The sequence below is a fragment of the Eschrichtius robustus genome, chromosome 13, assembly GCF_028021215.1.
Source record: "Eschrichtius robustus isolate mEscRob2 chromosome 13, mEscRob2.pri, whole genome shotgun sequence".
In the NCBI taxonomy this organism is placed as follows: Eukaryota; Metazoa; Chordata; class Mammalia; order Artiodactyla; family Eschrichtiidae; genus Eschrichtius; species Eschrichtius robustus.
In genome coordinates, this window is record NC_090836.1 from 65,992,197 (window position 1) to 66,019,224 (window position 27,028).

General features: G+C 37.4%; 1 long non-coding RNA gene across 1 annotated transcript in view; it reads left to right on the forward strand.

Annotated features, from left to right (window-relative positions):
• The window catches only part of LOC137774996 (uncharacterized), a 62,666-nt gene extending 37,891 nt beyond the window's left edge, over positions 1-24,775 (forward strand). The window contains exons 4-6 of the long non-coding RNA XR_011075962.1: positions 2,578-2,702; positions 3,203-3,308; positions 24,323-24,775. This is a non-coding gene — a long non-coding RNA (uncharacterized lncRNA). The remainder of the gene's footprint in view (positions 1-2,577; positions 2,703-3,202; positions 3,309-24,322) is intronic.
• The last annotated feature ends 2,253 nt before the right edge of the window (positions 24,776-27,028 follow it).

Here is a 27,028-nt window from a genome sequence, read left to right on the forward strand (position 1 = left end):
TCATTAATTCATTCAGTAGATATTTATTGGGTACCTAGAGTGTTTCAGCTATTGATCTGATGCTTGGAATGAAACAGATAAAAATCCCTATCCACATGGGGTTTACATTCTAGTTGGTAGAAATGGACAATAAACTGCACACATGATACCCTAGTAACTTTCACAGTACACCAGAAGATAATAAATACAATAGAATAAAGAAAACATTAGAGTAGGGCAAAGGAATTTGAAAAAGGTGGCTTGGAGACAGTATCTCAACTTTGAATAAGGGAGTCATTAGACCTCTTTTGAAGATGAGATTTGAGCCGAGTCTTGAGGGAGGTGAGAGTGTGAGCCATGTGGGTATTTGGAGGAAAGAGAGTTCCAAAGCCTTAGTGTGGGATTGTCTTTGGTGATTTGTGAAACAACAAGCAGTCCTGTGTGGCTTGTTGGAGAGGAAGAAAACTTTCCTCTACTCTTCTAGGTTCTTTGGGCCGGTCTAAGAATTAAATTGACATGAGACAGATTAACAAGAGAAACTCAAGTTTAATTTTGTACATATGGGGACCCCATATACATGAGAGATTAGAGACAGGAAGGTAAAGTGTGGTATATATGCCATCCTGAGCTAAGGAATAGATTAGGGGTGTGGGGCTTCCAAGGGCAGGAGGGTCATTCACAAGAAGATAAGAAAAGCAGATGTTTGGTAATTAGATGTTTGTCCTGATGTATAGATGGGGCCACTTACATACAATTTATCTCAGGTAATTACTCTTTCCTGGGAAAAATCCCCAATTTAAATTTTTCTCTGTAGTTAAGGGAGGAGCAATGGTTTCTCTTGAACCCATAGGGTCTCAGTTGCCTTTATCTCAAAATAATCCTCATGCAAAAGTGACACATTTTGGGAAGGCTTGCTCTGAACCCTTACAGGCTGAGCGGGGTGAGCTAGGGGGAGTAGTATTGGGTTGGCCAAAATGTCCGTTCGGGTTTTTCATAATATCTTAAGAAAAACACGAACGGACTTTTTGGCCAACCCAATAGTAGGAGACGAGGTCAAATATATAATAGCAGCCAAAATGTGTAGAGCCTTGAAGTTCATTGCAAGGACTTTGACATTTATACTGAGTGAGGAAAGAAAGAGCTAAGCAGAGGAGTGACATACTCTGATTCATATTCTAAAAGAATTTTTCCTTTCATCTTCTGCAGCCATTTTTTTTACTAGTCATACCACATTTACCATAGTTGACTTTTTACAGTGTGGTTATTTGTGTATGTTTCCTCTTTTAAATTACAAATTCACAAATGAAAGAGTCTAGAGCTTACTCAACTTTGTATCATGTATAGTGAATAGCCAGTACTTTGCATATAAATAATACTCAACCTGCATTTGTTAGAATATGGCTTTATGTTCCTTTAGGTGAGTGATACTGATGTCGTCTGGCATTCAAAGAGTTGTTTCATCAACTAGAGTAACTGATTATCCTGGGCTCATTATTCTCTTATGCCAAATAGCATAGAATTGCATTTTCTATATAGTTGACTCTAATATGGAAATTTGGCCATTCTACTCTATCCTATTATTCTCTGTAATAGCAGACGGTTCTTTCAGGTCTCAAATCAGAACTGGATCTGATTTTTTTTTTTTTTTTTTTTTTAATTTGTTGTCTTCCTTCTTAATTTTCTGGTTTCCCTATAGGGTCTGAGCTTCCTGAATATCTTGTTCATTGTTGAATCTTTAATGTCTAGTTCACTGTTTGACACATAGTTAAGTAATCCTAGACATTGTTGAATGAATACATAAAAGAATGAAAATAGTGTCACATTATCGTAACATTCTTTACACTATAAAGGACCATCCAATTGAATGTGAATCATCCAAGTTTATTTCCATATGTCTCATGGCTAGAGGCAGACTTCTAGAGTAAATCATGACATTTACATTACTTTGAAAGAAATTAAAAAGAATGAATGAAAGAAGAAAGAAGTAAGGAAGATGAAGGAAGGAAGGGAAGAGAAAAAGAAGGAAAGAAGGGAAGGAAGGAGAAAGGAAAGAGAGATGGAAGGGAGAGAAAGAGGGACAGAGGGAGGGAGGTGAAGGAAAGCAGAATTTGCCACCTCAAAATACGCCTCTTTGGCATAAGGATTATTTTGAGCTGAGTATTTTTTAAAAACAGCAGACTTGGGAGAAGCTCTGAGAATCAAGTAGAAGTTACCCTTTTATAAGAGACATTTACATTTGTAAGGGAAATCTCCCTTTGCAAGGGTGTCTCCCTCTCAGTTCCAGTGAGAGAAGGGCAACTAAATCTCTAGGAGCTCTTATGATGGAGAAGGCACGGACTTCAATCTACGTAACAATCATACCGTTGTTTACTGTGCTTTGCCTGATAACCTCCCATTAACAGACCTTCTCCCACCTCCAACACCCCGCTCCCCAACATCTTTCTTTTGTCATTAGCTGAAGATGATATTTAAGGTGGTGGCTTGGGCCATTTCAGGAGTTAGTCAGCTTTCGTTGGTCTCTCCCTTATAAACAGGAGGTATACATGTAATTGAATTTCTGTTCCTTTTTCTCCTGTTAATATGTCTTTTTATCTCGAGGGGGCTCAGCTAAAACCTAGAAGGGAAGAAGGAAAATTATTTTTCCTTCTCCACGGGAAGGAAGGAAAGAGGAAGGAAGGCAAATTCCTCATTGCTGCTGAGGCTACTTCTCTCTCCATATCCTTGTAAGTTTCTCACCTTGTCCTTTGCATATAATGTGTTCCATATTGTTTTGCATCTCACCATTTTTAATGTTTAAGCAGTGAAAGGTACATTATGAAATAATACTTCTGACTTGCTTGACATTAAGTGATCAAAAAAAAAATCCATTCCTCAGAGGGATTTTTATTCTGTAATAAAGAATAAAAAACTGTGGCTGCTTGTCAAGGAATTGGTGAGATTTACCTAGCCTTTTTTACGTATTAGGCAGCAAGCATGCAGAACACAGCAGCCAAGAACCTAGTGATTAATGTAGCTGACTGTAGAAATCAACTCCAATGAACTCACTTCATTGTAGAATGCTTCTAGAGCAGAACTTAATAGATACTTCCTGTTTTCATCTAGTCAGCCTGCTGTGTGCAAGATGAATGCAGGTTTAGATAGATTCATTATATTATTTGGAATGTTCTGATCTAGAGAGGTACAAATTTAAGATTTGAACAACTCAGCTTCATATGACTTTCAGAGATGGCAAGGCACCAGGGCCATTATTTCGATTGCAGTGGAAAACGCAGGATTTCCAAAAGCATCAAAGAACTGAAATCTTCCCTGCCGACATCTCACACAATCTTGTAAGTGTCAAAAACATGTTATCTGTGGTTCTTTTCTGAATCGCACATGATAAATATAGCATCAGCTTTGTCCAGGAGGTAAGGAAGGAATCCTGCAGCAAGGCATAAGAGAGAGGTAGAAATACAGAGGTGAACAGAACTGCTTTTCCCTGCAAAGTGTAGTTCCGCCTTTTTGAACTAAATTATCCAGACATTCACCATTTTCTCCGTTATGTATACTTTAACATTAAAAAAAGTACATAAAAGGAAAAAAAAAGAAAATAACAAAATGAGCCTTTTACTGAGACTTTATCAGCAATTTTGTTGACATGGATCACAATTTCTTTTCATAATATGATCCAGTTATTGCAAGAAACGTTCTGAATGATTTCTGTCTGTATTTTGCTCAAACTCTATTATTGGCAACACTTACCTGACCATATTAAGACATCAGCTTCTTTTATGTCCTGTCATTGTATCAGATGCCAAGTAGACAGGTTCTCATAGGTTAGAGCATTCATCTTGGAATTAGACAACCTGGATTCCAAGGCTGAGTTAAATTCTGACATGTCCTACCACCCGCTTTTGGTTTGGCTTTGATAAATCATTAATTGTTCTTATCATCAGCTTTGCCATCTATAAAATGAGGATAAGGATAAAACTATCTTTAATGGTTGTTATAAATATTGAAGAGAAAGTGAATAGTTTAAAACACTTTTGAAACTATTAAGAAGACCTGCATATGTGTAGGGTGATACTACTATTACCATGTGGCCAAACCTTAAGCCCATATTATTTGTGATTGTGCAGAGGTTACCATTTTTTTCCCTGTTTACTTTTAAAATAGATCATTGCTGTAGTGGGTTGACTAGGGCCTCCAAAAAAATATATGCCCAAGTCATAATCCCTGGAATTGTGAATGTGACCTTATTTGGAAAAGGGTCTTGAGATGACACCATCCTGGATTTGGGTTAGGCTGTACATACAATGACAGGTGTCCTCGTAAGAGAATGCTAGAGGGAGATTGGAGACACAGAGATACAAAAGGAGAAAACAAAATACGGAGGCAGAGATTGGAGTTACGTAGCCCTAAACTGAGAAGTGCCAAGGATAACTGACAGCCACCAGAAGCTAGAAGAGAGGCAGGGATGAATTTTCCCTCAGAGCCTCAGAAGGAACCAACTCTGCAGACACCTTGATCTCAAACTTCTGGCCTCCAGAATCATGAGAGAATACATTTCTGTTCTTGTCAGCCACCCAGTTTGTGGTGATTTGTTACGTGGCACCCCTAGCAAACTAATACAATTTCCATGACGGTATTGTTACAGTAACCAGCCTGGACTATTTCTGAGCTTAATGAATGTTCTCTGGATTCACAGTTAATTTTAATTAGGAAAAAAAAAAAAAAGACTCCGAGATGCTTTTCAAAGTGCATCCCATTTTACACCAAAGGGTATGAATCTGTTTGAGTAGAATGATTTCATCGTGGAGATTCTGAAATTTGTTCTCTTTCTTTCAAAGGTCAAATAAGCTAAGCTTCAATTCCAAAAGTTACATTTCATGTTTGAAGTACAGAGCTATACTCTGTTGTTGCAGCTTAAGGAAAAATTATTTGAAGATATTTAGGTTCCTTTGGCAACCCCTTCAAGAGTAAACAATCCATATGTCCATAGTTTCATTTTTGGTATGCATAGATATTCCAAACATTATTTTATATACTTGGCATTATTTGCAAAAATAGTTTTTAAAATCACATTCTTCAGATCACATTACCTTAGTAATAGACTTAATTATTAAATGTAATTTGTTAGAGATTTAACATTTAATTTTTAAAATATGTAATGCATATCAATAAGTAAAATATGTGACCCATTCACATTTCTTAATATAATACTTACATTTTTTCATAAAATGAAGGAGAAAAATACTTTCTACATCTTCTATAACAAGCCATGCTCCTGATTCTGTCTTTACTCTTGGAAAAAAAAAAAAAAAATTAACAAGGTGGAAAAAGTAAAGAGGATCAGTTCTACTAATCACATTTTTTTGATTTGTTTTCTTTTTACCTTGTATAATCAGTTCTTGCTGACGTGATCTCATTTACCTTTAGCTCCTTACGAAATTAGGGAGGATAGGGGTGGGAGAGGTTCATAAAGATAGTGTGCAGACATTCAGCAAAAACACTACAAAAGTTCCCTGGTATTCTTCTGGATCAGAGTGGGTCTTGTGAATGAATCACTGTACAGATAAAGAAAGGTTCTCAAAGATTCCTGAAAATGGATCTGTTTGAATCTTGTCAACTGGGAGGAGCTCTAAGGAGAATGCTCAGGCCTGTCCTTGGGCCTTTCTTCTTCTTATGTTTAACAAGAAGCATTAGGCCAGGGGTTCCTAACCTTTTTTGTACCATGTACCCCATTGGCAGTCTGAAGAGGCCTATGGATCCCTCCTCTGAATTACACTTTTTGTTTTAACTTTTTATTTAAAAATAATTGTAGACTCAGAGGAAGTTGCAAAAATAATACAGTCTGTTAATCCTTCACCCCACTTTCCTCAATGGTGACATTGTATGTAACCGCAGCACAATATCAGAACCAGGAAATTGACATTGGTACGATACTGTTAACAAGAGTGCAGAACTTATTTGATTGTCATAGGTTTTACTTGCAGTCATCTGTGTGTCTGTATATGTATTTATCTGTGTATCATATTTTCGTCCCGCATTGTTGAGATTGTTAACTTTGAATTATTGTCTCATGCTTTATTTCTCATATCAGATCTAAATTTATCATCCAGCTACGCTTTCCACTCTATATTGTCATAATATCTTCCTAACATCATCTTTATAATTGTCTCAGATCTATAAATGCTGATAAAAATTTATTGATGAGAAAATGATAAGAGAAAGTAAAAAAAAGTAAAACATAGATCAAATATTCAGCCCACTTGCATGTATAGAACACTTGGTAGGTACAAAGAATTTTTTGCTTAGAAACTGGGAGATTGTCTTCCAAAGAAGAAAAATTCAACTCCCATGGCAAAAGCCATTAGAAATAATTTGTCAAAAAGGAGAGGAGAGTATTAAAAATTTATTGTAAGAATCTTTTATTCTTTTCATGCTATTTAGAAGTTTAGAAGTTAAGGAATATTACTTTGATTGAACACTTGAATTTAAGACCCAATTTTGGCTCTATGGCCTGAGGTAAATCACTTAACCTCTTAGAGTCTCAGCTTATACAGCTGCAAAAGAGGAGACCAGATGCTTTAAAAGTAAATGAACACAAAATAGTTTTTTTTTCCCATAAGCTATGACACGTGTATCTTCAGCAAAACCATAAAATAAGGAATGTTCTCTTTGGGATTCTATGTCCCTTTGCATTGTGCCACTTTGAGTTGGCGCTTTTACTGAACTTCTTTTTTTTCTTTTTTCTTTTGTTGGGGTTTAGTTGATGTACACTATTATGTAAGTTTCAGGTGTACAACATAGTGATTCGCAACTTTTAAAGGTTATATTCCATTTATAGTTATTACAAAATGTTGGCTATATTCCCTGTGTTGGACAATATAGTTCTTGCTGTTCTTACATCCCTCCTTTAAATGTCCTACCATTGTACCCTATTACCTAGTTGGCCTTTTTTTGAAGCATGATATGTCCCAAATAATACTTGACTTCAGACCTCTATACTCCTTTAATGAAAAATTATCACCAAGCCACTTTGGGAAATACTTCCTCAGTCTTTATCCTCTAGCATCAGTATGTTTCTATTTTATGTAAGTATCCCACCAGACCTCCTTTTAGGAGAAGATATCTGTAAACCTATTCATTTTATTCCAATATGGGAGTTGGGGTAATGCTTTTACATACAGCTAACTTATTTGCTTTTTAAAAAATCATAGGCTTCCCAGAGAAAGTGTCTTAATGGAGCAAACTTGTCTTCCATAATTGTATTCTATAAAATATGACCTGCAGGACTTTGGCTATACAAAAAATCTTATTATATAAGAGAGTCTATTTGTAGGCCATCTACGTTATTCTACCACATTTATTTATGCATACTGATCTATTTTTTCATATCATTTTTGTCTTAGAAAACATTTCACTCTCATTTTTGACATTAAAAAAAATCTGATTCCGCTTAATTTTTCAGCTAACAGAAATCTGTTTTCCTGCCTGAGCAGGGGTGGAAAGAGACAAAATCAGACATTTTCGTCATGGCAGTTCTTATTCTCTTTCTTAGCTTTCCCAGGAGCTAGCATTGTCACTGCTTGATTGGTGACACACTTGATTTAGGATTGAGCCTCCCCAACGTTTTACATACCACTTCTGAGTTTTGCATCTGATAGACTGATCTGACATCTATCATAGTGGCCTCCTGTCAGCACCTCTTCTACATTATCACTATAAAATTCTTACACATACTTTATATTCTATCATTCTTACAACTATAATGATCTTCTGAAAATTTGACTTTCCAGCCTCAGCATAGACACTCTGGCTCCTGAGAGAAAGGACTATAATCGTTGTGACAACCAGAATGTACACAAGATCATCATCAACTCTTTAGCTATAAGACTCCCCATATTGATCTGACACTTTTTCTTCCATTATCTCCCCAGTTTCGCAAACCATACGTGGAAGGTAACATTATTCTTTACAACCTCTTGGAGGAATAGAGAAATTAAATGACTCACTTACCACACAGCAAACCTAGAACTAGTCAGTTCTCCTGTGTTCGAAACAAGGAGTTTTAACTGTAATATCTTCTAGTGCCCCATCTCATATGAGACAAGTCATGCTTCACGTATGAGAGTAAATTTCAGCTTCTAAAATACTCATGCCATATCAACGTAGTATCTTCTACAACTCCATCACAAATATGGCTCTACTCAAAATCTAACAATGGGTCCTTATTGTTTTTTCAGATTATTACACTAAACCCTTCCATGATCTGCTCCCTTCTCCCTTAATTTGTACATTGCCTACTACATTTACCCTCAGTCAATCTATGCCTACCCCACCCCCCACCCTGCCTCCTTGATATTTTTCAAACATACTGGGCACATTTCAACCTCAGGGCTATTGTACTGGCTGTTCTCTCTGCCTAAATCTTTCTTCTCCGAGATATTGACCCCTCAGATATTCAGATGTTTCCTTCTCAATGAGTCCTACATTGTTGATTACTACTTTTAAAATTATAACCCCCTCCCCCACTTCAATCCTTCTCACCTTGCTTTATTTTTTCCATTGCAATGATCATCTTGAATATACTGTGTTAGTTACTTATTTGCTATGTTTATTGTCTGTTATCTATATCCCTCAACTAGAAGTTAAACTCCTCAGTGGTAAGGGTTTTTGTTTGTTTTGTTTGCTGGTGTCTCCACAGCACCTAGTAGGGCTCAATAATTGTAGGTTGACTTAAGAAACACGCACTCTGCCAGGTTCTCTATAATAGAGGTTTGCAGATGCCAGCTCCGCTTAGAACTCAGGTTTGGGATACTGTCTATGTTTCCCAAGGTAGAGGGTTAATAATCCTGGGGCTACCTCAGAAGAGATAGTGCCAGAATAACAAACTCACTTTTGCAGCTTGAGGGAAATCCAATTTAAAAAGCCACCGTTTTCTATAATAGGCTATAGCTTGATAAAAGATTTTGAAAATAAATTAAAAGCTTCCTGGTCAGCATTACTTTTATCAGCTGATCTATCTCTATACTGTGGCTCTTATTTTCAGCTTGGAAATTGTAAAATGCTTTTTCTCCCCTGGCTCTAAGTCTGAGGAAAACAGTGTCTAAATGCCATTTCTCTTAAGATGGAGTGAGTAAGCTATGGAGAGACCCACTTGCAGCATTTTAATTTTTACATTTCTCACTAACTCAAGGGATTGTCTAAATTCATGGGATTAGTTTGCAAATATCCAGTGTTCTTCAGTTAGATATGTATGTGTAAATGCCCTTGTCTCCTCTGTGTGTGTGTGTGTGTGTGTGTGTGTGTGTGTGTGTGTGTATTTGGTGAATTTGTCATTTAGGACTTTAGTATTTGTTTCAGTGCCTGGAAGAGCATTTTAATTGTTTTCATCTTGCAAGGGTGCAGTCTCTTCAGAGAGGTGGTGCTTCACTTCTCGTGCAGGATACAATGCTCAAGGTTCACTCACCATCACAGAGCAGCGTTTCCAATCAGCCTAAACAGTGATTACTTGAAAACAAATGGGAAATCTTTTAAGGACTCTTGGCTTCTTCTTTTAAGAGATACATAGGAGAGAAAAGATGGCCAATTAGATGTTATCCTAACAAGCCCCGTCGGAAGGATTCCTCTCCCTTTCATCAATTTACACCTTGCTTTCCTTAAGATGTCGCCCAGAGTCAAAGGGAACTTATTTCAGCTGGATTGCCCAGAGGAGATGCTAATTGAGAGCAGTGGTATTGTGTAGCAATTCACTGGCTCTGTCATCTGTTCAAATTTGTTGATTTACTTGGAAAATGAGAAATGGAAAGGTGCATTTGTGGATAAGCACTTGCATTGCACTTTTTTGCATTTGTGTTGGGCACTGAAAATGGAGGTGAGGAAGTCAAAGAATTACACACACACACACCCAAACAAAAATCACAGGCATATCTCAGGAGAGCTATCTGGTCCAATAAATGACATGCTAATTTTCTCTCTGAGTATTACATTTTTGTTCTCCCTGAAGTTTATCAACAAATAAATGATAACGGCGACTTACTCATTCCAGTGTTTCATGGAGCCTGAGAACAAATACATCTCTTTCTCTCTTTTTTTAGCCAAGCTAAAAAGAAAATTGACTTTCTTTCAAGATGCATATCAAGTGGAGGAACAGTGCACTATTTGGCACAAGCATTAGGTGCTCTTTCAAGCTGTTTCTTAATGTAGCTCATTTTCTTGAAAAGTCAGGTTAAATTAGTTAAATCACAATAAGGAGAATGTCTGCAGTTTTAAAGTCAATTGTAGTGATTCTGAGGCATTTTTACAAGTGGAGCAAATTAGGATCTGGCCCCTGAAACATGACATTATTTTGGAGCATCACACTGATGAGCTGAGCTAACAAAGTCTCCTTCCTGTGTGGTGTCTGGATGCGCAATACGAAGGGACCCCACACTCGGGAGGCGGGGTGCGGTGCGGAGCAGGTAGGGAAGTTTCAGAGAGAGCCATCCTTTCCTATGGGGTGTGAAAATAAAGGTGATCCTTTGTTTTCAAGTAAGGGTGGGCAAACCCTTTCCATAGAGGGTCAGATAGGAAATATTTTAGGCTTGGCTGGCCATAGAGTCTCTCATAATCATTCAACTCTATCAAAACTGTGCTGCGGAGGCTGGGTTCCAACAGAACATTATTTATGGACCTTGAAACATAATTCTTCAAGTGTCATAATATCCTCCCTTTTAATTTTTTTTTCTCCATTCAAAAATGTACAAACTATTCTTAGCTCACTAGTTGTATAAAACCCAGGATTTAGACCAGGAGCTGAGCCCTGGGTTGTTGACACCTGTTCTAAGGCAATAGCTGATGTGTGCAAAGACTAATGATGGAGATCTATACGTTTTTAAACTCAACTGGACATGGGTTGAGATTTTAACAAATTGGATTCAGTATGAACAGTCTATGTTACTGCTAGTCAATCTGGCAAAAGTTAAAATTTTCGGTGGCCCAAAAAATAATAGTAAGAAAGACTTCTTGCCTTTTGTGGATTTCTTTAAGCCCTGATGACCATGAAATCAGCTCTTAATATTCAGAGGAACAGTCCTCAATACATATCAGAAGTTTTAGTTACACATCCCTCTTACAGGAAGTAAAGAGGGTTATAATACAGTCTCCTGCATTCATGCTCCTCGCTTCAAATATAATCTCTTTCTCCACCTCTGTAACAGCAGTTTTCATTATCATTTAGTGACTACAATGTGCTAGGCATTGTAGTAAACACTTCAGAGATGTCATCTTATTTAATCCTCACAACCCTTATGAATGTTTATAATTCTCTCTCTAAAAGTGATGAAACTGAGTCTTATATAGGTTACATAAAGTGCTGGAAACCACAGTGCTAGCACAGTGTGGATCTGGATTATGAAATAGGACTTTCTACTTCCAAAACCCAATTTAATGCTATTTTTTCCCCTATAGCTATCAGCACAATATTAGTATATCTATAAGTCTCTAAGGACTCTTCAGATCCTCAGACTGTGAAAGTCTAAAGACGCGTTTCATTTTTAAAGAATGATTAACTAATGTATTAATTTATTTTATTTATTTAATTTTTTAATAAATTTATTTTTATTTATTTTTGGTCTTTGTTGCTGCACGTGGGCTTTTTCTAGTTGCCGCGAGCGGGGGCTACTCTTCGTTGCAGTGCATGGGCTTCTCGTTGTGGTGGCTTCTCTTGTTGTGGAGCACGGGCTCTAGGCGTGCGGGCTTCAGCAGTTATGGCACGCAGGCTCAGTAGTTGTGGCTCACGGACTCTAGAGCGCAGGCTCAGTAGTTGTGGCGCACGGGCTTAGTTGCTCCATGGCATGTGGGATCTTCCCGGACCAGGGCTCGAACCCGTGTCCCCTGCACTGACAGGCAAATTCTTAACCACTGTGCCACCAGGGAAGCCCACTAATGTATTAATTTAAAATTTTGATTTCTACTATGTGATAGATACTAGGGCTGATCAGGTAAATAAATTATGATCCCTGTCCCAAAGGATTGATTATTTTAGCAGAAGAGACAGAGAAATATAATTCTCTATTCCAGCAAAGGTAGGTATAGAAAGTAGATACAGAAACGTAGATTCATGAGTGATTAATTTAACTGAGAAGAATGGAGGGCTCTGGGGACGCTTCCCTGAGTTAATGAGATTGATCAAGACCTTGTAAGAATGGAGCATGAAGGAATGATTTCTGCCCACTAGATTGACTTATTTATAGCTGTAGTTTCTAATATTCCATAGTTAAGGCAGCACTTGGACCTGTAATATTTGTTTCAATACTTCTGTAAGAATTGGATTATTTTCCAGGTGTGCGTTTTATCTAAATAAGATAAAACACCAAAAGCTTTCCAAACCAGATCAAATATTAACTCTCTTTGGCAGATATCAATTAGAACATCAAGTGAGTAATCACTTATACTTCTGAAAAGTGCCATAAGCTATAATGGAAAGAATAAGAAGGCTAAAAATAAAGTCCAGTGATACTTTCTTCATACATTTGATCATTTATTCAGCCAAATACTTATCATAGTAAGTGCCTGTTGGATGCTCATGACAGTTTTGGGTGATGAAGATATAGTGGTGAATAAAAAGAAAATTCCCTGATTACAAGAGCTTACATTCTAGGATAAGCTAAATAACAATATGTAAAACATGAAATAAGAATTTAAAGAATAAAAAGTATTCTAAAACATTTTTTTAAAAACCCAAAAAATTATGGTAATGAGATAGAGAGTGAACTAGAAGGAGAGGGGCACTTTTGATAGGATGGCCAGAGAAGGCTGTTCTGAGAAAATGATATTTCAGCTGAGATTTCAATGGATTTAAGAACTCAAGTATGGGAAGCCTGGACCAAGGTTATGTCAAATACAAGGGAAGGAGCTTAGTGATGTCTTCCAGAATCAGAGAGAAGGACTGCTTAGTAGAATATACTTACTAAAAGCAAGGGAAATGTTTATGAACTAAGGTGGAAGGTGATATTAATCTTTACCATTATGTTAAGCAGTTTTGGTTTTATTTTAATTGCACTAGGAAGTTATTGAAAGGTTTCATGAAGTGATGTGATATATGATTTATAATTTATTAACTTTGCTGTTGAATGGAAAAATGAAATGTAGTTGAGCAAATGTAGAAGTCTATTGTAGGTGACTATTAATTTGCACTATGGGTGGAAATACTTTGTACCAATTGTCTGCAGTAATAATATAATAATTTTTATGCTCCTAAATCAATCAAAATGTTTTCTTGAAATGTGGGGTAAAGAGAATTGGCCAATTTGCAAATAAATTTGCCTATTGGCAAATGGACCAATTTGCACATAAGGGCTATTAACATTTACAAGAAGATGGACCTACATCTATCATAACTGAAACCTCATTGATATGTTTATTGAAGACAATTATCAAGATTCTAGTCAAAATCTGATTTAAAAATATTTGTTGGATATCTTATTTGGACAAAACACTTTGTTTGGGCCAGGAAGAATATGAAACTTCTTACTATGTAATCCCTATCTTTAAGAGCATGGTGCTTTTGTCCACGTTGCTTGCAAATTTTCCAATTCCTTTCTTGGTAAATGAAATGTTTTAGCTGGTCAGCTCTAATTAATGGTCCATTTCCAATAGCATCTTTTGCTGTGATGAGTGTCACTTTAGTGCACTCTCTCAAGACCCTTCACTCGTCACAGTTAAAGTTGTTTTGACAGTCCTTTATTGACACAATTCAGGATTCTTCATAAGTCCTGGTCTTACAGTGTCTACTAGCTAAGTGCCTGGTGCATAATTGGTGATCAGGAAGTGTGGAAATGAATGATACCAGAGGTTATATAATAACAGCTGATATGTATTGTGTGCTTATTAAAAGTCCAACACTGTCCTAAATGCTTTTGCAACTCTTTATTTCATACTTCTTATAGATGAGGAAACTGAGACACAGTAAATATAAGTAGCTTTCCCAAGTTCTCCCAACTAGTAATCGGAGCAGATATTGAACCCTGGCAACCTGACCCAGTAGGCTGTACAGAGCTGGGTCTTCTGTCCTTTGTCTCTGAAGTCCTGAATTGGGAAGATTTCCTGTCCTTTGAGTTACCAGGGCAAAGGGAAACCTGCCCTTGACTACCTCTCTGGCCACACCATTTGTTATATACCCTTTGCACTCCAGGCTCCCTCATAGCTGGGCCATGCCAAGTTCCCTGGACGCACCCGTGGCTCATGCTTTTGTGCCTTAGAACCAGGGCATGCTTTGCGAGCACACTACCTGTGCAGTTGTATGGGGTCCCACACATAAGAGGGACCGTGCTTGGTGGAATGCTGTGCTGTAGTGCTCTCAAAAGTCTTAATAATGTTATTTTTGAAAGTGTGTTTTATTAGTGAAGTTCAGAGACAAGGGAGCATGAACATGAGTGGAGAGAATTAATACAATATGTGTATCTGACTTTGCCTGTTGCTCTGTTAGCCCGTAGGATTTGAGATGTCCCATGAGTGCAGGATTCTGGTGGACCCACAGTGTGTCAAAGTTCAGCACAACTCCAAGTAAATTACTTGTATTAAGTCTACAACTGAGTCACCAGGGACACAGATAGCCTGAGAGACCACACTTTCCTGTTGAAACACAATTTGCTTTAAACACAAAAGGAAGACAATGGCATTGTGAGAAACTCGGAATAACAAGGGATCCTATCATGTCCTTTGTTACTTGTGTTACTTCCCAGCATTAGCCAACTATTTATGCTAAAAATGATGACATAGAAGAAAAGGGAAAGATAGAACAACCCACAGTTCCTTTTTTTCCCCAATCCTTCTCCTTCCTTCAGTAAGTCTGAGAGTGTCGGTAGACTGTGTGCATATCAAAGAATGACATAAAAACGGTTGAGTTAGATTTTTGCAGCACTTGCATTGTTCTGGTAAGAACAAAATATGTATGCACATGCAAGCTACGGAATACAAATTGTGTAATCCAGTGATTCAGCACAGGACTTAAATGCTCTTACATTTTCATTTAAAACTGATATTACAAAAAATAAAGATGAATGGTACAACTAATGTTCATAATTTAAAATTTTGATTTTACTTAGAATGACATGAAATAGCAAATAATAAACATGATGGCCAGTGGAAGAAAGACTATGGAAGAAAGGAAAAGCTTTATATTTTAGTATCTTTAACACTTCCCTCCCTGCTTTTCCAACAAAGGGTCTGATGCTATATTTTCATTTTTTACTAGGTCCCACAAATTATGTAGCTCTACTTAACACATACTGTTCCTATAGTCAGCAAGCCAGCCTTCCCTAGCCTACCTGGCAAATAGCTAAACAAACTTCAGATCTATCTCAGATGATACCTCCTCAGTGATTCCTTCTCCATTTATGTGACAAAATTAGGTGTTTCATTTTCTGTGAACTCACAATAACGGGTACCTCCTAACTCATTCATATTAATTCATTCCACAAATATGTGGTGCCTACTATGTGCCAGGCACTGTTCTGCGTGCTTTTTGTATCTTTCTTAGTGGCAGTGTCCTTCTGTTGTGTTTGCTTTTTAATCTTCCGGCTAAATATAATGCACTTGTAGATAAAGACTGTGTTTTGCAGTCGTCAATTTGTTTATTCATTGAAAACACTGTTGAGTGCCTACTAAATATCAGCCACTGGGCTTCATCCATATATATATATTTTTTATCCCCTGGCACAGCAGTGTGTGAACAGAAATTGATAATAAATAAATATTTTGTAGGAAACGAAATGGATGAAATAAATAGGAGCCATAAATGTAGCTGAATAAAACTCAATCATCATGGGCTTGAGTGGAAAAAATAAACCTAAAGTAAAGAAATGTATTTGTCCATGATGATTTTATCAGTTATCTTTCATCTACATTTCTTAGTTCAATGCCAGTGACTTCAAATAGGCTTCTGACGAGTTCCATCAGTTACCGCTGAGTCATCAAATGGCAAACTTGGAACAGCAGTGGCAGAATCCTGGATGACAGTGCCTATCAGCAGAGAAGCCTGTCCTGCTGCCCTTGAATGTCACTGAACTGGATGTGGGCAAAGGGCAGATAACAGCAAGATACCCAAGAAATTATTAATACATAAGAAGGGAACAATTTTTTTTTTAATTTAAAAAATGTCCTTAGGACATCCTGGAGCATAATTTCAGTCAAGAGAGCATAGCTGTGAAATGTTGTGGTGGAGAGCAGCAGTGTACACAGTAAGTCAATATGCACCATCAGCACAAGAACAATTTTTTTTTCTTTTCTTTGATCCAGCAATGGATGAAAAGAGGCAGGACCACAGGCATCAAGTTGCCTTGAATTCAGGCACTGTAATAACAACCCAGAGAGATTTTTTTTACTTTCTTCATGGGAAAACTATTTAGGGAGGAAAAAAGCAAAGTGAAGCAAAGTGAGGTGAAATGTGGAGAGGAATGGATGATGGAAGGTGAGTCTAAAGAGTTATGCTGATGTCAGACCGTTGAGCCTCTTACATGGTGTTGCTAAAAATATTTACTTGTATTCTGAAGTCAGGGAAGGAGTTAGCAGAGGGTTTTACATACAGTAGTTCCCCTAGATACGAACCTTCGAGTTGCAGACTTCCAAAGATGCAAACATGCATTCCATCAATGTCAGGCGTGAGCGAAATTGCAGCTCGCCTTCTGTCTCCTATTGCTGACGATCCTTCAGCTCTACCATCTCCCACCTCCTCTCCCTCCTCCAGTCAGTAACTCTTCTTGCCTGTTCACTTGATGTCAGCCCCTGTATGCCAGCTGTTGTACTGTACTACTGTGCTTTTCAAGATACTGCACTGTAAGATTAAAGATGATTTCTTTATTTTTGTGTTTATTTTTTATGTATTATTTGTGTGAAAATATTACAAACCTTTTACAGTACAGTACTATACAGCCGATTGTGTTAGTTGGGTACCTAGGCTAACTTTGTTGGACTTACAAATGATTTGGACTTACAAACGTGTTCTTGGAACAGAACTTGTTCATAGGTAGGGGACTTACTGTAGTCGAATTAAGTGACTATGTTAGCAGAAGGGCAGAGTGATGGAGTACAGTTTTAGAGCTGAATGAGTTTTAAGTGAGCCAAGTAGATATTTTGGGACTAGCATTTCAAGCAGAGGGAACAGTAAGTACAGCTAAGAAACTGCAGGGTGGGTGAAGTAGCTGAAATGGAGTCATTAAAGGGGAGATTTGTAAAAATAAAATATAAAAATTTGTAAAATATGAAAATCATGGAGGCGGTCCAGAGGAACCAGATCACAAAAGAGCTCATAAGTTGTGGTTGGGTCTTTGATGTTTATTCTAATTTTATTCTAACTCATTGGAGTGTTCTGAATGGTTGAATGGCATATCTGTTTTCTATGTAAGGAGAATCAGTTTGACTCTCCCGCATAGACTCAAAAGTAGTAACAGAGAAATTGGTGAGATGATAAGAGACAATAATGGCTTGTTATCAAGATTTTCATGACAGAAAGTGGTGGTAAGTAGTAAGATGTTTTTTACCTGTTAAGTTTGAAATACATGTTAGACAACCCAGTAGAGATTCAACTGGGCAGCTGTATGTGATTTGCATTGGAGATGAAACTATAGACAAAGGAGATCTATTAGAGAATGTTATGGGAAAAGAACACATGCAAACACATATGCACACAACAGGAAGATAAGGTATTTTAAGTCTGTTAGGTACCAGAATGGACTTCTACTTAAACTGTATTATTTAATCCCCATCATAACCCTGTAGGGGAAAGTAGTATCCCCATGTTACAGACAGGGAAACTGAGATGCAGGGAGGTTAAAACTATCAAGTGGTAGAATTTTTATTCTAAAACCTGTGTTTCTATCATGACACCTAATTACCTTCTCAACAATGAAGGAATAAGCAGTTATGGTATACAGCTGGGGGTAAAATGAAACGTGACAACCAAAAAGAACGAACAAGTTACAAGTTTTGGAAACACCCATTCTCACGGGACTGTATTCAGAGTATGAAACTATGCAGGGGTACGTGGAATAAAGATGGGTCATTCCTGGATTTTCCCTATAAATGTTTGCCCTGACCGAAGTCAGTACTTTCCATCTTCGTAAAGGTGCTTTACTTTCAAGAATAGAGCAATAATTAGCGTAGACAAAAAAAAAAAAAAAAAAGAAGGGCATAACATAGATTATGTGGCTCAAAATTAGGTCCTTTATCTCTTCATAGAAGTCTGCCCATTTAATAATTGGATATCTGTGATATTACTTGATTAATCTCTGCCTCTTCCATCATAACTTAAGTTGTCTGAGGACAGACTTCTTTGCTTTAACCACAATTATAACCCCAGGCTGCAGCACAGTGTCTGATACATTATAAACACTTATGCAATGTTCACTGAATGAACTAGTGAGGAAATAAAAGACTGTGGCAAAATTCACTTAGATTTCATGGTGCAGCCTGACTCTGCCTTTCTCTGGGATTGTCCTTCCTTATGACAGAAGACCAGGCATGATTCCGTTTCCAATATTCTACTATGAAATTCAAGGCAGTGACCAGAAGAAAACTGAGGATAAATTTTAATTTGGTGATTGTGAATGATACTGTTTCTAGAAACATATTTAATAAGCTCTTTATGCATATTTTTTTCTTCGTTTACCACCATATGCTTGACTTCTTCATTTCATATTCCCCTTTCCTAAAAGAGAGCTTGGTTCAACTAAGATTATCCCAGGATAATCTTAGTAAACATATGTTAAATGAATGAGTAAACCCTGATAGGATTATGTACTGATTTAAAGCTCTGGAAAGCACAAAAGCTGCAGTGATATAACAGGTTAAAGTAAATGCAGCTGCTATAATGGGGTATATGTTAGTTTTTATACTGTTCTTTACCTTGTAATGACAATCTGAGGGCCTAGATATTCAGGGACTTCTTTTGACCTGCCTAAACCTTCTTTGATGTGTGAAATTCTTGGAGCTATAACATAAAGCAAAAGTTTGAATATAAGTTATTCAAAGAAAGAATGTAACTGTGATAGGACAGCATGGGCCTTGCAGAATTTTTTAGTGAAGTGAAAAAAGGCTTTTCAAAGCCCAGCAGTCGCTACTATGTATCTCACCCAGTGTTTCAGCCTGCAATTTCAGATGTTGTGCAAACTCGGGTAGAATATACCACCACCAAAAGAACAGTGGTGAACCTTGCGCCACTGAACAAGAACTGAACCTTGCCTCTTGCTGATAAAATATAAAGTGTAAAATAGCAAAGAAAATTTTAGGCCAAGACTTCATCTTCAAAAGACAAAACATGTGGGTTGCTTCTTAGCAGGAGTGAAACATATACATTTCAATGGGAAAACGGGAAGTCAGAGGTCACAACTGCTGTGGAACACATTTCAAGGTGGAATCAATATCAAAATGATCATTGAAGGTACCATGGAGGGTACAGAGGGCCAGAGCAATAATGTTTCAGGACTGTGAAAGAAGAGGTGGGAGAGGAAAAGCTTTCTGTCTGCCAGGTAAATGTGCTTTTATTTTTTAAAGAGTTTATCCTCAAATATAAAGCACCATACTCTAACAGTTTCAAAAATGTTTTTTAATAAAAATTCCTAAAAGGGGTATAGAAATACAAATATCCCTTCTCTTATCGAGTAGTATGATCCTAACACATATTCACTAGGGCACAGTCATGATTGATGAGGTTGATTTCATGTGGGGCATTGGAGAGTCAGGAGGAGGAATTAAGTATGTCAGGCAAGACTCTGACTTCCGCAACTGGTTAATTGGTGATGCCATTCGCTGAATTAGGCAAGGCAGGCCTAAGACAGAATTGATTCTGGTGAAAGATGAGGCTTTATTTTGGACATGGTCTGGTTGGGGTATTTGTTTTGTTCCCTACTAAATTACCAATGCTTAGCAGAGACCTGACACCTAGCAGTTGCTACATAAATATTTGTCCAATGAATGAATGAATGGCATAAATGGAACTGTTAAAGATAGAGTTGGAGAGATTTGGGTTGGAGACTTAGATCTGGGGATCATCAGTACTTACGTGGTAATTCATGGGAATTTAAAAAGAATGAGCATAGACGGAAGTTATAAGAGTGAACGACAGTCTTTTAAACTAACCTGTGTTTTCTTACGGGCAACAGATTACTTATCTGTAGTCCCTCGAGTGGGGTAGACACCTTTTAGGCTTTCATCCAGGTATAGGACTTTTTGGAAATGGTGCCATTGAGAACAAGAGAATGTGCTTGGAGTCAGTCTTGTGCCCTGAATGAAGGGCAGGGATTAGGAAGAAGCAAGAGAACAAGATAAACATTTGGAGCTCCTGTTGATATTGTGCTGTTACAGCTTTCACAGCCAAATCATTTAATCATCATATCAACTTTGTGGGGGGGGAAGGAGGGCAGATATTAAGCTGGCATTCACCATCTATGCCTATCTGTTCTAATTGTCTATTGTTCTGTGGTGATTGGTTGGAACTTGTACTTTACTAATTGCTAACTATTTTGACCATCACCCTTGAAGGTAGGCATTGCCAGTCATATTTCACAAACAAGAAAAATGAGGCTTGGGGTCTGAAAGTCCAAGGTCATAGGGCTTACAATTATTTCAGCTGAGATGCAAATCTGCTGGACATTTATACAATTGAAGCCCAAAAGCTTCCCTCAGTTTCTTTCCTGGAGCTTCCAGCTCCCTGTTTCTCCCATCCCCAGTGGTAGAGAAGAAACTTGTGTGCTGAGGGCCCAGAACTCTGTCCACATGGACTGTGGTCTCTGTCATGCTTGCCTCCTAGATGAAGATGTACTTAACGGGCCAATGGTTGTTTCTAGCTGGAACTCCCCATGAAATAACGAGGGGTATTGCCTGTTTCTGTGCAGATTTGGGGAGTCTTCCTTCATCCTGGCTGGTCCGCCTTCTTACTTGCGCTTTTAAGTCATTGAATCTAAAGAACGTGACTAAAGCTCTCCTCCTTTGTTCTGCTTTATCCTGCCTTCTTGTGGTTGCCCTCAAACCAACACAAAACACATTTTAAACACCGTTTCCTCACACGACAGAATAGATCTTACGTAACAAATCACTACAAAGGAGACTCTTGTTGTCTGTGCTCTTTGAATGGAGTCTAGATGTAATACGTTTTAAGTGTGTAGACAATCATGAAAGTGGTGTGTCAGTAAAATACTGAGTAGCATAGTTAAATGGGGTCTGGAATTACTCTGACAGGGAATGTTCAGAAACAGATGACAGGTACTTAAAGGGATTCACTTAGATAATTTAAATTGCTTGCATATTGTGTATAAAACATTCTATCTTCTTTAATAATGAGCAAAAAGTTGAAAGACTAATGGAGTAGGTAAGACTGAAAAAACCCATTTCCAAAGAATCCTTTGATAAACTTCATCTAAAATTTACATTTTATATTTATTATTCTTAAAAATAAACAAGCAGGTAGAGTTTTTGAATTATTTTTGTTCTAACAATTCCAATTTGTTTAAAATACCTTTCGCTGAAACTTCTTTCAAGCTGTAATTAAGGGTATTTTTTAAACAGTTAAGATCAAATAACAGAAACCCTTTAGATAGAGATATTCTTCTCAAGGGCTCATAGGAATAACTTTTAAAAAAGTTTCTGCTGAAAAATCAGCCGTAATGGCAACAACAGTATCACAAATTCACAATTTTAATTTACATTACATTAATTAGCAGCACATAGATTAAAATCCAAGAAAATGTATACCTGTGTGTTTATGTGAGGGGGTATTACTGCAGGTTTGTCAGTGTTTTCATTATTTCGGAGAGATTTAGCATTTACTCATTTGGATCTTATGAGCCTAGAGATTATCTGGGGAAAGTGTGAGTTATAAACTGAAAATATTTCTAACATCAGGCCCAATTGTGCATATAAATGCTAATTTTAGGGGCAGTGGAAGGTAGGATCTCCAGAGTTAGTGTCACCTCCTCTGTCTCCCTCCCCTTCCACACCCAATCCTTTAGATGACCAGTAGATTCTACTAAGTAAATGATTTTGCCTTTACTTCTCCTCATGAACTCTATCAGTTTAATTCAGGCTATAATCTTTTGCCTTGACTCCGTTTTCCATCTCTCCTCACCCCGATTCTTCAGTCTGCTACCAGACTTCCTTCTGTTGTCTCTGTTTTGTTTGTCTTCGATGCTCAGCCTTCAATTCCCCATTTTTTGGCCTTTTCGATGAGGGCACCAAATTCCCCTAACCACTGGATTGTTTTTAGGTGGGCATTTGGCCTGTCTCGATCAGTCATCCTCTCTCTGCTGTCCCCTCTCAACACGCAGCACAGTGATTTGTTCAGGGATGGGACTGTAAACCAAGATGGTACAATCAGATTGACTCTTGGATGTGCAGTATAAGCTACAGAAGAAATACTCTCATTCTGCTCAGGGTAGATCCTGGGAGGATGAGACTCTGGAGTGGTTGGTAGCAGTCTGGCCACTTGAAAGAACCTTGAGATCTGGAGGAGAGCTAAGGTGAATTAACACTGTTTCCTTTTGGATTAGTACCTGGAAAGAATATCGCCCCAACTCTCTGACAGTTTTCTTGCCACCAGGTGGCGCCTGAGATAAAAGCGGCATGGAGGAAAGCAGAGATGTCAGAGTCTTGGGAGCACAGTTTAAACGCCTGGTTCAACCAGCTATGGAAGCTACTCCCGTGAGACAGTTTTCTTTGAGATTTCTATCCCTTGCAACCAAATATTCCTAGCTGATCCGCCTTTAGACTAAGAATAAAGCACTTAGCAGGGCATTCAAATCCCTTTACAATGAGGCTTCAATCGTTCTTTCGGTATCATCTTTCTCTGCTCAATAGCTACACAATCCACTGCCTAGGCAGGCTGCACGTCTCACCAGTTTTCCATCCTTTAGTATTTGTCTTTGTGTACTTGGTGAACTCCTTATTTTCTGACCAGCTCAAATATCACCTTTTCCAATAGCATTTTCCCAAACTCCCCAAGGAGAAATTACTCTCTTCTTTTGATTCCCAAAGTTCTGGCTCATAGTTCTATTATTGTGCTTAAAACTCATCTGTTTCTTGTTATTCTCTTCTACTTATAGCTCCATTATTGCAAAGGTAACACCTTATTTATTTTCATATCTATACTGCCTAGTACAGTAACTGGGGAAGCTCAGTATGGTGTTCTAAATGTGGGTGGTGAATAAGTAAAAAAAAAAAAAAAAAATGTCCAGAATATTTGAAATTGCCAGCTTACTTTTGGAATTTTGCCATTGAATGCCCTGTTAAAATGCAAGTGAGATCTTGAAGAGTATACGTTTAGCAATTCATAGCCTTTTGGATTTATTTTAAAAATTTGTCATCTGTTTTAGCTGATTGATCTCTGGTCCTCCCCAAACTTGATTATCAGAATCACCAGGGATTCTGGTAATCATTCTGAATCATTTGGATTCAGCACATCTAGGATGGGGCCAGATCTGTGTATATTTTTAAAAAATACCTAGGTGATTCTGATTCTCAGACGTGTTGATGAAATACCATGCTGACACATTTAGAAAATGGCATTTAAATTGGGAAGCTTAAACGATGGAGTAGAGAGGATCAAGAAAATCTTGAGACATAAATTGACTTAGAGTGGGGGAGGGATGCAGGGAGTCAGCACTTGGCACTTAGAGGAAAAGGAGGAGCAATGGGGGGCAGGAAGAGAAAAACAAGATGGAATTAGTGTCAAAGACAAGAGTTTTACTTATTTCTCATTTTCCCCCCTTAAATCGTTTTTGATTTTGCAAAGAATAGTCTTTTTCATGTATTTTCAAAAAATGAAATCATTAATCTGTGGTTGAGTTTAGAGAAGTCACTTATTTATAATTTTACTTAACTTGCTTACCATTGTCTCATATATATTATATACTAAGCTGATCGTGTATTTGATCAATAGAACACTTGAGGTTGGTTTTTGTTTTTTATTATATTTGTAAACTGGAATCTCTGTATTATAAAAGACCCTGGAGATTATAGCAGTGCTATCAGAGTAGTGAGAAGAAAAGTCACTGAGTCTCTAATAATCTGTTGATAGCTTTGACCTGAGAATGTTTTGTAAATTAGGTTAAATATGCTAACATTTGGAAAAAACTGGAGGATTAATTTTTAAGCTCATTAGTTCTGCAAATGGCTAAGAAGTAATGCCCAGCTGCTAAAAATAGATCAATTTCTTTTTCCTGAAGGCTTCAAATGGCATGTTTATTATGTCTGCACTTAGAACTTTTCTTCCTTTGATTTTCATTTATGTTTCCTCTTGCCTCTTTAAAACCTTCCTGAAATTATCTGAACAACTCTATTTTATTTTATTTATTTATTTGTTTGTTTGTTTATTCATTTATTTATTTAGGCTGCACTGCACAGCTTGCAGGAACGGGATCTTAGTTCCCCAACCAGGGATTGAACCCAGGCCCTTGGCAGTGAAAGCACGGAGTCTTAACCACTGGACGGCCAGGGAATTCCCCTGAACAACTCATAGAAATACTAGCAAAAACAAATGTGAACGCTCACATCTGTAGTCTCCTATCTTTGAAAGCAATATTAAAATTGTATTCATGTTTGACTTAGTTATCTTTTGGGGGAAAATAATTATTCTTCCTAAATTTATAAAATTTCCCATGACTAAGAGCTTGGCAGAATTAAAAGACAAAAATTTAAGCAATTAATTGGCAGACTATGTGCATTTTGACTTCTGAAGTTCACAACTGAGAATGAGTTGGCATGTTGAATAAACTTATAAAAAAGTGTAGGCTGTTCAGGGAAATAAATGCCATATACAAGCTCATTTTCACTTATACTGAGAGTTACACCCATTTAAGTAATTTTTAGATCAATATTTTGTTATAAAAGTGTTAGACTAATTGAAAACTATTTAACTATCAAGGTTGCTAACATAATACTTTCTGAAGCTAGAATTACTTATTTATGATATATATTTAAGTAGCAGGAAAACTTCTAAATTGCAAACTAAGCCAGTTTTGACCCAGCATTTCCTTACCCCACGTTACAGTTATTTGGTATAATTTTCTTTTGTTCCCCAACTTTACTGAGATATAATTGACATTTAACATTCTGTAAGTTTAAGGTGTACAACATGATGATTTGAAGTACATATAGAATGTGAAGTGATTACCCCAAGTAAGTTAGTTACATCCATCACCTTACATAGCGATTTGTGTGTGTGTGTGTGTGTGTGTGTGTGTGTGAGAACAATTGAGATCTACTCTCCTAGTAAATTCCATGAATACAATATAGCATTGTTAACTATGGTCACCATGCTGTACATTAGGTCCCCAGAACTTATTAATATTATAACTGAAAGTTTATACCCTTTGACCAATATCCCCCCATTTTTCCTACCCCCCAGCTCCTGGCAACCACCAATCTACTCTTTGTTTCTATGAATTTGGCCTTTTTAGATTCCATATATAGTAAGGTTGTATAGTACTTGTCTTTCTCTCACTTATCACACCTAGCGTAATGTCTTCAAGTTCCATCCATGCTGTTGCAAATGGCGGAATTTCCTTCTATTTCATGACTGAGTAGTATTCTGTTATATATATATATACCACATTTTCTTTATCCATTCATCCACTCAACACTTAGGTTGTTCCCATGTCTTGGCTATTTTAAATAATGCTGCAACAACAATGGGGGTGCAGATCTCTCTTCAACAGAGTGATTTCATTTCCTCCAGATATATGCTCAGAAGTGGAGCTGTTGGATCATATGGTAGGTTCTCTTTTTTAATTTGTTGAAGACTCTCCGTACTGTGTTCCGTAACATTTGTACCAATTGACATTCCCATCTGTAGTGCACAAGTGTTCCCCTTTCTCCATATCCTCACCAATACTTGTAATCTCTTGTATCTTTGATAACAGCCAATCTAAATAACAGGTTTGAAGTGATATCTCATTGCAGTTTTGATTTGCATTTCCCTGATGATTAATGATGTTGAGCACCTTTTCTTGTATCTATTGGGCATTTGTATGTTTTATTTTAAAATGTCTATTTAGGGCTTCACTGGTGGCACAGTGGTTAAGAATATGCCTGCTGGACTTGCCTGTTAGCGCAGCGGTTAAGAATCCGCCTGCCAATGCAGGAGACATGGGTTTGAGCCCTGGTCTGGGAAGATCCCACATGCCACGGAGCAGCTAAGCCCATGAGCCACAACTATTAAAAAAAAAAAAAAAGAATCTGCCTGCCAATGCAGGGGACACGGGTTTGATCCCTGGTCTGGGAAGATCCCACATGCCGCGGAGCAACTAAGCCTGTGCACCGCAACTACTGAGCCTGAAAGCCACAACTACTGAGCCCACGTGCCACAGCTACTGAAGCCTGCACGCCTAGAGCCCGTGTTCCACAACAAAAGAAGCCACTGCAATGAGAAGCCCACACACCTCAACAAAGAGTAGTCCCTGCTCGCCGCAACTAGAGAAAGCCCGCATGCAACAATGAAGACACAACACAGCCAAAAATAAAATAAATAAAATAAATAAATTTTTAAAAATGTCTATTTAGGTCCTTTGCCCATTTTTGATCAGATTATTTGGGTTTTTTTTTTTTTGCTGTTAAGTTGTATGCATTCTTTATATATTTTGGATATTAACCCATATCAGGTATATGATTTGCAAATATTTCTGTGGTATCATTTATGTCTCTTCTTTCACTTATAATTTTTTAATTTGAGTTATTGCTCTTTCTCCTTGGTTTGTCTAGCTAAAGTTTTGTCAATTTTGTTTATCTTTTCAAAAAATCCAACTCTATGTTTCTTTTTTTTTTTTTGTCTTTTCTAGTCTACATTTCATTTAATCTTCTCTGATCTTTATTATTTCCTTCTTTCTACTATCTTTGGACTTAGTTTGTTCTTCTTTTTCTAGTTCCTTGAGGTGTAAAGTTAGAATGTTTATTTGAGAACTTTTTCTTACCATAGGCATTTATCGCTATAAACTTTCCTCTTAAAACTGCTTTTGTAGTATTCCATAAGCTTTAGTATGTTGTGTTTCTATTTTCATTTGTCTCAATGTACTTTCTGATTTACTTTTTGATTTCTTCT